This window comes from Maylandia zebra, linkage group LG9, assembly GCF_041146795.1.
Source record: "Maylandia zebra isolate NMK-2024a linkage group LG9, Mzebra_GT3a, whole genome shotgun sequence".
Taxonomy (NCBI): domain Eukaryota; kingdom Metazoa; phylum Chordata; class Actinopteri; order Cichliformes; family Cichlidae; genus Maylandia; species Maylandia zebra.
Genome location: NC_135175.1, coordinates 29,654,807 through 29,666,253, shown reverse-complemented (window position 1 = coordinate 29,666,253; position 11,447 = coordinate 29,654,807). Strand labels below are relative to the sequence as shown.

At 40.2% G+C, this 11,447-nt stretch overlaps 1 protein-coding gene across 1 annotated transcript in view; it reads left to right on the top strand.

Moving 5' to 3' along the window:
- Window positions 1–495: 495 nt before the first annotated feature.
- Window positions 496–11,447, top strand: part of LOC101477368 (cadherin-12) — a 100,349-nt gene continuing 89,397 nt past the window's right edge. The window contains exon 1 of the mRNA XM_004551809.3: window positions 496–982. The gene's annotated coding sequence lies outside the window, so the exon portion shown is untranslated. The remainder of the gene's footprint in view (window positions 983–11,447) is intronic.

The window sequence follows — 11,447 nt, the reverse complement described above, 5'->3', positions numbered from 1 at the left end:
TTGTGAGTTTATTTACACTACACCTCCATCTGGCTGGTTCAGCTGCCACTCAGTCCAGGATAATGGCCCTACCCAACACTATACTCTTCAAAGCACTGCCCAACAGTCCCAACAACTTCAGAAAACCAAACACACAGATCTACGTGAATCTTCTTTTTAAAGAAATGATTAACTCGCTTCTGTTTGCAAATACAAATAAGTCATCTAATTTCAGTTGAACTTTAAATGCTCAACATCCACATGAGCTCTGGACAAAGGAAGCATCTCCAACCGTCTTTCTGATTAGAATATCCCCAGGGACCACAGCATGCATCATTGCCTCTGTGTGTGTGTGTGTGTGCGTGTGTCATTGGAAGTTTTGGGGGTGGGGTGCTTACTGGTCGGTTTAATCTGCTTGATGATGAAGATCTCCGGTACTCAGGGGACCTGATGGGGAGGGTAAAGGGTTTTGAAGAGAGGTGTTGCTCTACTGTCTTGCACCAATGCAATCACGACCGTTGCTCGCCACTGAAGCCAGCAGCGCTCACAAACGCTCTCCCTGTCTCTTTCCCTCGCTCTCTCACTCCTCCACACACTTCCTCTCTCACTCTCCGATACACGCACACACAGACTCGCACACTAGCTAACTTCACTGCTCACTGACTCGTTCGCCCTCCCTCAGTCGTCACCTTGTAACGGTACGGACACACTCGGCTTTGCTACAGCTCCTGTGTAATTCTCCAGCTATTCCAAAGCTGCTGTCTCAGTGCCTCGCGTAGCGCGTTCACTCATAAGCATCTGTTCTGATCTAGCGTGGGCTCAAAGTGTACACAGAGAGCGGGATAATGAAAGAAAGGCACCAAGGAGGAAGGCAGGGTGAGAGAGGGAATTAAAAGGAAGAGAAGGATAGAGCTTGCTCTTGCATAAAGGTGGGAGGACAGTTTGATTCAGTGAGAATTTGGATTAAGCTGGCTACGACTCCGCTCTAAAGTTACCACTAAAGGTAAGTGCATCTTCTCCTTGAGATATTTTCACTCTGCCTCTATGCATTTCACATCCTAGTTTTCGCCTCCATCTAATTTAAACTGATTTCCAGCAACTCTGCAGCTACTTGGTTTAGTTGAGACTCGTTTTACAGCTTGTTGACAGAGCTTCACAGAATAGACGGCGCTTTATTCGATTAAGTCACTGTCATCGTTTCTTTGAGACACACAGTTGAGACTCTTCTTTGCAAAAGCTAGTTAAGTGGGATGAAATTTGGATCGGCAGTGCCCTTGACAGTGTTGTAATGCCGTTTAACTCTGACGACGGCAGACATTTAGTTGTCTGCCTCTTGGACTCTGTCACGTCTCCCAGAATTAAATGAGAATTCAGTGAGTGTCAATTAGTCACATGTCAGGGAACGCTTCACTCTAAATGTGCTAACCCCATTTGTAGGTCTCCGTTATTTCAGCTCGTCTACATAAAAAAGACTGTGAAGCTTTTCAACTCTGTGTACTGGAGGGTGCTCAACACTGATTAACACACCATGGTGTGTCAAGTGGCTTTGGCAAGTTTTCCTTGCGACTTCAAAATACCAACCCCCCCCCCCAAAAAAAAAAGAAAAAAAAGAAAAACATGAACATGACCATGCTTTCCTTCTTAAAAAAATCAAACTATGGTAAAATATTTAAATCAATAGCTTCAAATTAGCACTAATATCAACGTTTTTAGCTGAGAGTAAGAGCACGCAAGGTCTGATGGCTCAATCACAGGCTTGAGATTATTCTTTTTGTTTGAATAGTGTATATCTGCAACATCATTAGTTGGTAAGGCCATTCTTGTGGTGTGGAAAGGGATTAGGGAGAACAATCTAAGAGGATATCAGATAGGCTTGACAGAATCTGATTTGCTGAGAAACATGGGATCGCAGATGCAACCTTGCCCCCATTTTGCATAACAGATGCTTATTTGGATGAGCTAGAAGGGAAATCTTAGGCCACAAAATATGGAAATGTACCCTTCAGCAATGCTGAGACATTTGCATTAAATATATACATCTGATCATTACATCGGCAATTCCGCTGTGATTTGTAATTGCATCAAATTTGCATTTCTCAGACGAGATCATGCAGTGGACAGACACAGACACAATGGACTTACCGGACTTCTGAAGCAATGTGCGTCATTTTTATTGCAGCAGGAGTAATTAAGATCGCAAACTTCCCAATCTCTCTGTGTAACATCATTTCAGTCTAAAGCGATACCTTTTGAATTCAAGCACAGCTTTTCAAAGTCAATCCCATCTTTACTTACAGATTAGATTAAAAAAAAAAAGTCTCTTGCCTTCCTCTACTTTAAGCACGTCTAATGTAACTCACTTTAGTGTCAGAGGAGCTGAGTCTTCTTATCAGCATTCAGCTGAAAACACCTGCTTTGGAATAATCAAATTACGCTCCAAGGAGTCCACTTCCAGAGGAAAAAGAGGAGCTGGACCCTCTGAGTACACAGAGGCTACTGTGCAGAAAATGAGCATTCAGGGCATGCAGCCACCAACCACTCAGGTATTATAACTGCATTAGAGGGGATAAATGAAGAGGCATGCAGTATACTTATGGTATATTAAGTGATGACAGTGATATCTGCTGACTCGGGTGCATATTAGGACAATTATTTTAGCCACTTTGGAGACAGCGTGAGGTGGAAGGAAACACTTTCCAAACGACAGGCAATCTATAGGAAATAAATGAACAACTTTTTTTTAAGAATAAAACAATGTCAGGTTTGCATATTTTGTTTTAGATTTTCAGCATTGCCCTGCATAAGTGAAATTTGTCTGCAACGGGAATAAGCGGCATCCTTGCAGATTTCAGATCCCCACACTGCCTTCTATTTACATGGATGTAATCAGGTCTCAATGACCAACAAAATTATGATGAGCATGTCTTGTTTTTTAACTACCTCTTCTAATCACAACAACTGACAATTATGTTTGATTACTTCTTGGGATTTAGAATTAATTTAGCTCAAGGCACTATGAAAAAAGATATTAGCACTTTGTTCTATTTGTTGTAAATGTAAATGTGGAATGTCCAGAGTAATGCATATGATTAGTTTCCTAAATGCCCTGATAGATGGGTGACAAATGAAAGGACATCAAGTGACTTAGTAAGCCTCACTCTGATTTGTTTTATTCACCAAGTCTTTGTAACTCGAAAGGAGGCATGGGACAGCAACTTTTGAACATGTATTCTTTAATTTAGAGTTTTGATGACAACATTTGTTATCGTCTGCATTAAGTGCACTGAGTGGTCTAAATATTGCACAGGTGTTTAGTACTGCTGAGATCTGGTGTCTATGAGGAGGGTAGCGTAAGAGCCACAACCCAAACCTTTCACTGACTTTTCATTCTCTGTGAACAAGAGCATCTTCATCCTGGTGCTCTGAGTCCTGACTGCTCACATCAGGGTAGACATGTTTCAGTACAGAACAAAGGTGACCACTCAGAACAACTCTGTATTGATTTGCTAACTCTAAAGAGATAAAGTGGATCCAAACCACACCAGCAAAATACCTCTAACTACTCACTCTAAGGGTCAGTCATTCAGGTTTTTCCTTTAATTTGTCAGCTGTCCGTATGAGACCATGAGCCCAGGAAAATGTAAAGCCAAGCAGCTCCTGATGCCTTTCTCTGCACTGTGTCCATGTAAATTTAATGGCAACCCTGAGTGCTTTGTGGTAAATTACAGCATTAGGTCTACAAAGCTGTCATCATACGTTAGGATCCACTGCTCTGTTTGATTAGGGCTGAGCTGTTATTTATGGAGAGTCTGCAGCCTTTACCGTAAGCAGAACTACGGTGATCAGTCATACAGATATGCTACCTATCACTGCATTTTGAAGTAAGTGTCCATCAAGAGCCTTGGGCTTAAACAGAATCAATACTTGAGATTATTTGAAGTCCCCAGACTCTCTTTACCTTGGGCTCTTCAATCTCCGCCCTCACTCAACGGACTCATTTTGACATCATTCCACTCTAAATGAGGTGTGTCCGAGTGTGTGTGTGTTTGTGTGACAATAAAGTGTCTGTGTTCATTTCTGTAGCACCCCAAGATGTAATAAGCCATCTGTCAGAAACTTGCCTCCATCGATTAAAGCATCTGAATGCTAATCAGACAGTGGATTCAGTTGTTCTGTCTGCAGTCCTTATTGTACTTGCATAAATGCGCTTTGTGTAAGGCAGTGATTTCTTGCCCTCATCCACCCACACCCCCTCCCGCAAGCCGCTCTCAACTAAGAACCCTGCAGACCTCTAAGACCAGGCTCTCATCAGCAAGAGTCCTAAACATCTCAAATTAAAGTCTTGCAGTGATGGATGACTCTCAATCTCTAGGAGATATTGCGCACGCTTCTACTCTGAATGATGGGCAACTCCTCTTCACTCTACTTAGTAATTATTTATATGGATTTGTCTCTGCTCGTTTGTCAGTTTTTGAGACGTGTCGTTTCTTCCTCTCTGTGGTATTAATACCCAGCAGAGGTAAAACCTCACAGTTTCTGCAGCCGTCTGATGCTGGTGTTTCTTCTTTAATATATATTCTTTTCTCCTTCTGGAAGGAAAACGAATATAACCTTCCCTGTGGTATACGCTTGTTGTCTGAAGCAATGGTGAAAACAGAAGTAGGAAGGATGCAGTTACCTGACGATACAATTTATAGAGGACACAACTGTTTTGCCCTACGAAAATACAAAACAGTGAGCTCAGTGTGGTGTTCTGTGTGAGATAAAAGGTGAGGCAGGTCCTCCGAGACTCAACTGTGCCGAGTTTCAACATTGATTATTACTCATATCTGAGCACTGCTGTGGCTTATCTTAAAATGCCCACAGTTGGAAGCATCAAGGAAAATGACAACAGTTTTTTATTCCTTCTTCATTGACATTATTAAGCTGCTTTTCCACATCCTTTAAGAGTTTCACCTAAATGCCTCTGATTTTTTAAGTATTCCCTTTGAAGATATTTCAAGGAAAGTGGGGTCACATCATTGTCTCTCCTTTTGTTCGATTGCTTTATGAACTTTCTTTCATAAATGATTTTAACATTGCAGTGCAAAGTCTTTAAATATCCCAAAGAGGCCCCTGGGCCTTTGCGTCTTTGAATGTATTTGTGCCATCCCTTTGAGAAATCCACCACAGATTCTCAGCCAACAGTGGGCAGAAACAGTTGGGGTTATAAAAATCACCAGAGGCAAAGCACAGGCACAAGTACAAGCAGATGATTGAGGGTGTTTTTGTGCCAATGCTTTTACGCCACCATTTATAAAAGTTGTTCTTTGTTGTGTCTCCATATTCGAAGAGCACTGAATAACTGGTTGCATTGTTTTCAGTCTTGGTCAGACAGGCAATTAGCAGGTTATATATGTAATCTCCATCCTCTGCATTTGTGATGAAATACTTTCGATCTGACAAACATTTAATCACCGGGAGTCGTCCAAACAATAAACAGTCATCTCTGGCTGGACTCGACTTTATAACCTTAAACACAACCTCGCTCGCCCCAGGGGGGGACGTGGGAAAGATTTCCTGTCACACAGGTGAATGACTATTAGTTTACTGACCCTAGAGGTAGAGGGAGATTGTAATGATTTTTAGAGAGGGTGCTGGGGGGCCTTTCATTATAGGGGCTGAACAGGGCTGTGGAAGTCCTGCAGGAAAGAGGAAGGCAGATATGGAATACTCTATTCTGGTGAACTGATTAAATCTCGCAGATGACTGCAACCCCTTGGCTTTAACGGGTCAATAAAATTATCGCAAGTTTATTTTCATTTGAGTTCGGCTCTTCAGGAAACACTGGGAATCGTTTCTATGTTGGCAATCCGTCACTTAATCCGTCGGTGATGATAAGATGAGCACTGAGATACAAATACAGTGACATCCCCAGGCCAGACAAAAAATAAAACGTGATACAGAGTTGAAAGGCACACACGCCACAGAGGGCTCTTACAAAGTGTGGGACTTTTCCCCTACAGAACATCCTGAAGCAGGCATTAGTATTTTAAAGGCCCGTGATCCCAAGCCAAGTCAAGCCATTGGCTTTAGCTTCAATAACGCCAAAGATGGAGTGCTCAAAGCTGAGGTAATGAAAGCATAAGAGATGAGCCAAGGAAGTCGAGGGACCTCCTAGCCATCTGCAACCATTACGAACCCGGCTGTAAGAGGATATGGAGAGAAAGAATATAGTCTGCTGGTGCACCTGAAGCAGTGGAAAACTGAATGACTGCATCACATTTAAACACTACTAAGCTGAGCATTAGCAAAAAAAATAACAAGAGTGATGAGTTTTGATTAGCATAGATTTTAAAATGGCAGGGTTTTCACAGGCTACCACCAAAGTTGGCAACTAGGGGCATTAACATTTATTCATGTATGTATTGCTTTATTTATTTTATTCATTTGGTTGCAGTTTTGGTCACAACTTGTAAAAGGATTTAAAACAATACAAAACCTGATGGTATGTTGGGTTATTTTTAATTGCCACTTTTCATTCAATTAGCATCACCATTTTATCAGTCATACACATTTAGCTCGAAAACATATTTGTCTCACTTTAATGCTCATTACTTAGTATAGTATATAATGAGGCTACATGGTCAATCTTATTAATGCTAAATACAAGCTTAATTTTGATTTAAGGAGATGAATGTGTTGTTGTCTGGTTCAGTATATATTATCGGCAATGCCTCCTTTTTCAGTTTTCAAGAAAACTTTGCAATTAATTAATTCATTCTTCTACTACATGCTGCATAAAATTGTTACTTTATTAATTATAACTCTTTTGTATTTAATTAAAATGAAATTAGCTCCTTCAATGACAATATCCAAGTGCAGCAAACACTACTTTTTCATGAAGTACCCTCAGCAAATACATTTTGTTTAAAACACCTGAAGAAGCTAATCATCCGGAAAGTAGACTTCAGTAATGCAGCTGGTGAAGCCGAAGTGTTTTATACTCCGTTTCCCATGTCCAGCAATACTATCACAGTATCAATTTCATAAGTCTTTGACACTGGAGAATATTGCATAGATATTTCTAAGATCTTCCAAACTACAGGTGAGCCACAAACTAAAAGAACAAAAAGGGCATATAAACACAGTTGTATGATTTATAATATCTGAGGTGTAATTTCAGTCCTGTGTGCATAAAACGGCTGGTGTAGGTGTTCAAGGTGATTTGATAAAATTGCCCATGGAAGTTGCTCCCGCTGGTATCTCCTCCTCTTATCATTATTGTGGTAGAAAGGAAAATTACATCATAACTTACTGAAGTAGAACAGGGGCTGAGCTAGCACAGTTGCAGGCTGCTGTTTGATATGGGCGCTAACCACAAAAATCACTTGAATTATCACTCATTCATGTTATCACAGTATTGGTACATCCTAGAGTCAGGCTGTTAGGCCTGTCAACCATTGCTGATGGAGGTTGCACTCAGTGTCTGCAGAAACATGACATGAAACTTTGTAGAGTTTTTGTTGTTGGTTTTTTAGGATTAATTAAAACTGGTGGGTTTTGGAATTAAAGACACACTTTCTAGAGTTTTGTGCAGCACATAAAGATGCTGATGTTAGCAAAAGTTGGCTTTTTGAATGGGACCAAAAACATGCATTTTAGGCAATCTTTGATTAATTAGCTGCAGAAAAAAGAAAGTTAGTAAACTTTCATATTAAACAACTGACGACACTGTAATTTAGGAGGTGTTGTTCAAATTAGCCTACTACGAGATTTCAGCCAAATCAAAAACCTTTGGAGGAAAAGAATTAAGACTCTGAAGTGTCGTCTTTGATCACGTCTTGAGGACAAAGAAGCTGTTTCTATCGTATTCGTTCGTGCTTATCTTCCAGTAAATGCCTCTGTGAAAAAAGTCCCTGAGATAGGCAAACATTGTTGTCTGCTTTTTAGTTTACTATTGAGAAGAGCGCCAATCCAATCTGAAATTACCCATTCATTCCCAACACACTTAAATCACTGTGACTCTTAAGGACATGTCTTTTTTGTATACAGGGTTTTTGACTTAACAGCTTGCCATTTCAAACAGGTTTGCCTCTTATGTCTTATATAAACCATGAACTTGGGGAGTGATAAAGCGTTGCACTTCTTCCATTAAATAGAATAAGAAATCATCCTGACAGACCCTAGATCTTGGCCTGGGTTAGTCTTCTTATGAGCGAGACTTCCTCAAGGTCAGCATGATGGTACTTTTCTTTGGTGTGTGCAAGCACCTGTGATGAATAGGACACAGTGTATGCGGGAAAAGGATGTGAGGGATGAAGATTCACGAGGGTTAATGTATTGTGTTTACCTGTAAATAGAGGCCACGGGTTTCAAAGACGTGACAAAGAACTTTTTTTTTGAGAGAGCGTGCCCTGATATGTCCCAGTCTTTATAAACTGTTAATGTCACTACACGGACAGGCACAAATCACCAGCTATTAAAACCAACAGTTTGTCAAGTTAGTTACCAATTCAAAGATTATCTCTGTGTAACTAACTATGCTTTCTTTTTATTCCCTTTTTATTCCCTTGAAAGATTTCTAATAATGTTACGGTTAAGGTCCAAAAAGGAGCACAACAAATCAAAAAAAGATTGTAATAGTTTGATTCAGTACTTAAAAATGTTAAGAAGAAGCGTGAGTCATTGTTAAAGTTGAAAAGCTTTCAAAGTAATTTCATGCTAAACTTGGAAGTTAAAAGCAGTGTGACACTGAGGTGACCTACATCAAAAGTGCTGATTGGAATACTTGAGATTAGCATGGAAAGTCCCTCTCTACAATCAATATATTATGCCAAAAGAATTTGACAGGTTTATGTCACAATGTCTCATCTGGAAATAACCCATTGAACACGGTGAAATGGTCAGAGGAACAAGACAGTTTCTTTGTTTACGGGATGTATTTTTTCTGAAAGTGTGTTGAGTACACTAGAAAAAAAAAAAGAAAATAAATAAAAAGCACTACTGAAATATTACCTATTACACAAAGGCGGCCTTTCAACCGGGGATGGAAATATGCTTATTGTGTGCTTCAAAGAAAAGAGAACTGTATCTGAAAATGAGAGGATCTGAATACTGAGTGTGGATTTTAACAGTCAAATACAATTGTCAGTGCAACAGACAGTTCAAGACAGGTTGCCTTGATCTGGCTGGTCAAAACTAGTGTCAGGTCCATGCAAAACATCTTGGCTACAATATCACAGGGTTCTTAATGCTGAACGAACACGCTGTCTTGCAGTTTACTTACAAAATCTACTTACACTGTAAGTAGGGCTGCCACGATTAGTTGACTAGTCGCGATTACGTCGACTATCAAAATCGTCGATGACTGATTTAATAGTCGACGCGTCGTTTGAAGCTTTGTAAGATCACAAAAGACGCAGGAATAAGTAGTAGGATTTAAGAGTGTAATAACGGACTGAAACAGAAGATGGCAGCACTGCATGTACAAGGATGCCAGCTGCCGTTAAACCCAGAAGAAGAAGAAGCTGTGTCCCAGAATTCATAGCGCTGCCCAGCTCAGTTTCCAACAATGGCGGCAGCTAGTTAGTTTTAATGTTACTCTTATTATTCTTTCTGGGTCACAAAATAAACGTTTAACATATTTTCAGGCGAGAATGTAGCTGTGTAAACCTCAAATATCTGCTCAGTTTATCAAGACACCACATATTTTCAAAAGCGCTCCGACGTTTTCGGTGACGTCTGTTACTCACTAGCTCGATAGCTAGCCGGGGGCAAGGCTCACTAGAGCCCATGAGAACACCGGACTCCCGGCAAATCGTTTTCAAACCCACCGCCGTCTTACGCTACTCAGGTTAAACATATATAAGTCACTTAGATAACTTAAAAATGTTATTGTTTGGCTTTTTTTTTGTATTTTATTTGTTCCTGAGTAAATCGGTTTGGCTGAGATTATAGTTATAGTTTTTACACAGCTGAACAAACGTCAAGCAGACAGCTGATTATCAGAAGTGTGAGATGCTGGAGAATTTACTCCGGTGTCCTGTTAGATTTTAGATAGCAAGGAGTTTCTTAAACTTCACCGAAACAATCTGCAAATTTCATTAAAATTTAATAAACTATCATCTTGTCTTTATTTTTAGTTAGCACATACCTTAAACACTTAAAGCTGTAAGCTAATGATAGTTATATAAGAGCAGATGCTGCTGGTGCAATAAGCTGTACGCTGTACGTCCAATGGATGCATGATCTGATTAGTCGACTAATCGCAAAAATAATTGGTGACTAGTCGACTATCAAAATAATTGTTTGTGGCAGCCCTAACTGTAAGGACATTATTTTGTGGTTTACTGCTCTGTCCGATGTAAATAAAACAAGTAATTACCTGAATCTATATGAACATGCTATTAAAGCAGGTTATCAGTGGTCGCTGTTTAAATAGCATGGGTGGCTTTTTCCAATTCTAACTACCCTCAAAGTGGAAGTGCTCCAAACTTCCACAGGTTCTGCTGTACTTTACTTCTGCAGAGCAGAACAATGAGTCACACAAAGCAAAATTCAAAACAAAACCCCAAAGGCTTGGTGCCTGTGTCTTTGACAGCTGTGGCCTAGCCTGCTGAGTTTTCCTGATGAGCAAGACTTCATTGTGTAGAAGATAAACAAGAATGTGCTCAGTCACCCTTCTCCAAGCAAGGCCTCTGTGAACCCCATTTCTGGTAGTCTGCACAATCCACTAGACTGACAGATCTATCATCTTTGTTATATAGAGCTATAAATCACTCTGGCTATGTTTTAGTAACTTAAAATTGGTTACATGTTTGATCAAATAACCTGCAGTAACAAAAGGTTCACAGTGTTTACAAAATATAATTTATGAAAGGGAAATCTAAGCTACACACACGGCGCGGCTTTTCTTTTTAAATAAAAAAAAAAAAAATGTCCCTTCATACATTTTTAAATACAATTTGTATTCTTTATCAAAACCACATGCATTGCACAAGTAACTGGGCCAACTAGGACAACAAAGCACCCGGCAAGGCTATATTTTCTTTATATAGCGCTATCCATTAGCACTGCAGCCTCACAGTAAAAAAGGACCTAGGTTTTAACCTGGGGCCTTGTCCCTGTTCTCCTTCTGCCTGCACGGGTCTCCTCTGGGTGATCCACTTTCCTTACTCAGCCCAAAGACATGTTTGTCAGGTTAACTGGTCATTGTCTGTCTCTCTGTGTTAGCCCTGTGATGGACTCTGAGGTGCAGCTCACCTTTCGCCATTAGTCAGCAGGGACAGTGTATACACTCCAGGCTCACAAAGTTGGAAAAGCAGTAAAGGATATTGACTGTATCTAAACAAACATCTGAAGACTTGAGTAACATTTCAACGTGTTGTCGCCTCTTGGCCAGGACTCCCTTGCAAAAGAGGTTTTTAATCTCAATGGGACTTTTCCTGGTTAAATAAAGGTTAATAATAATAATAATAAACATCTTT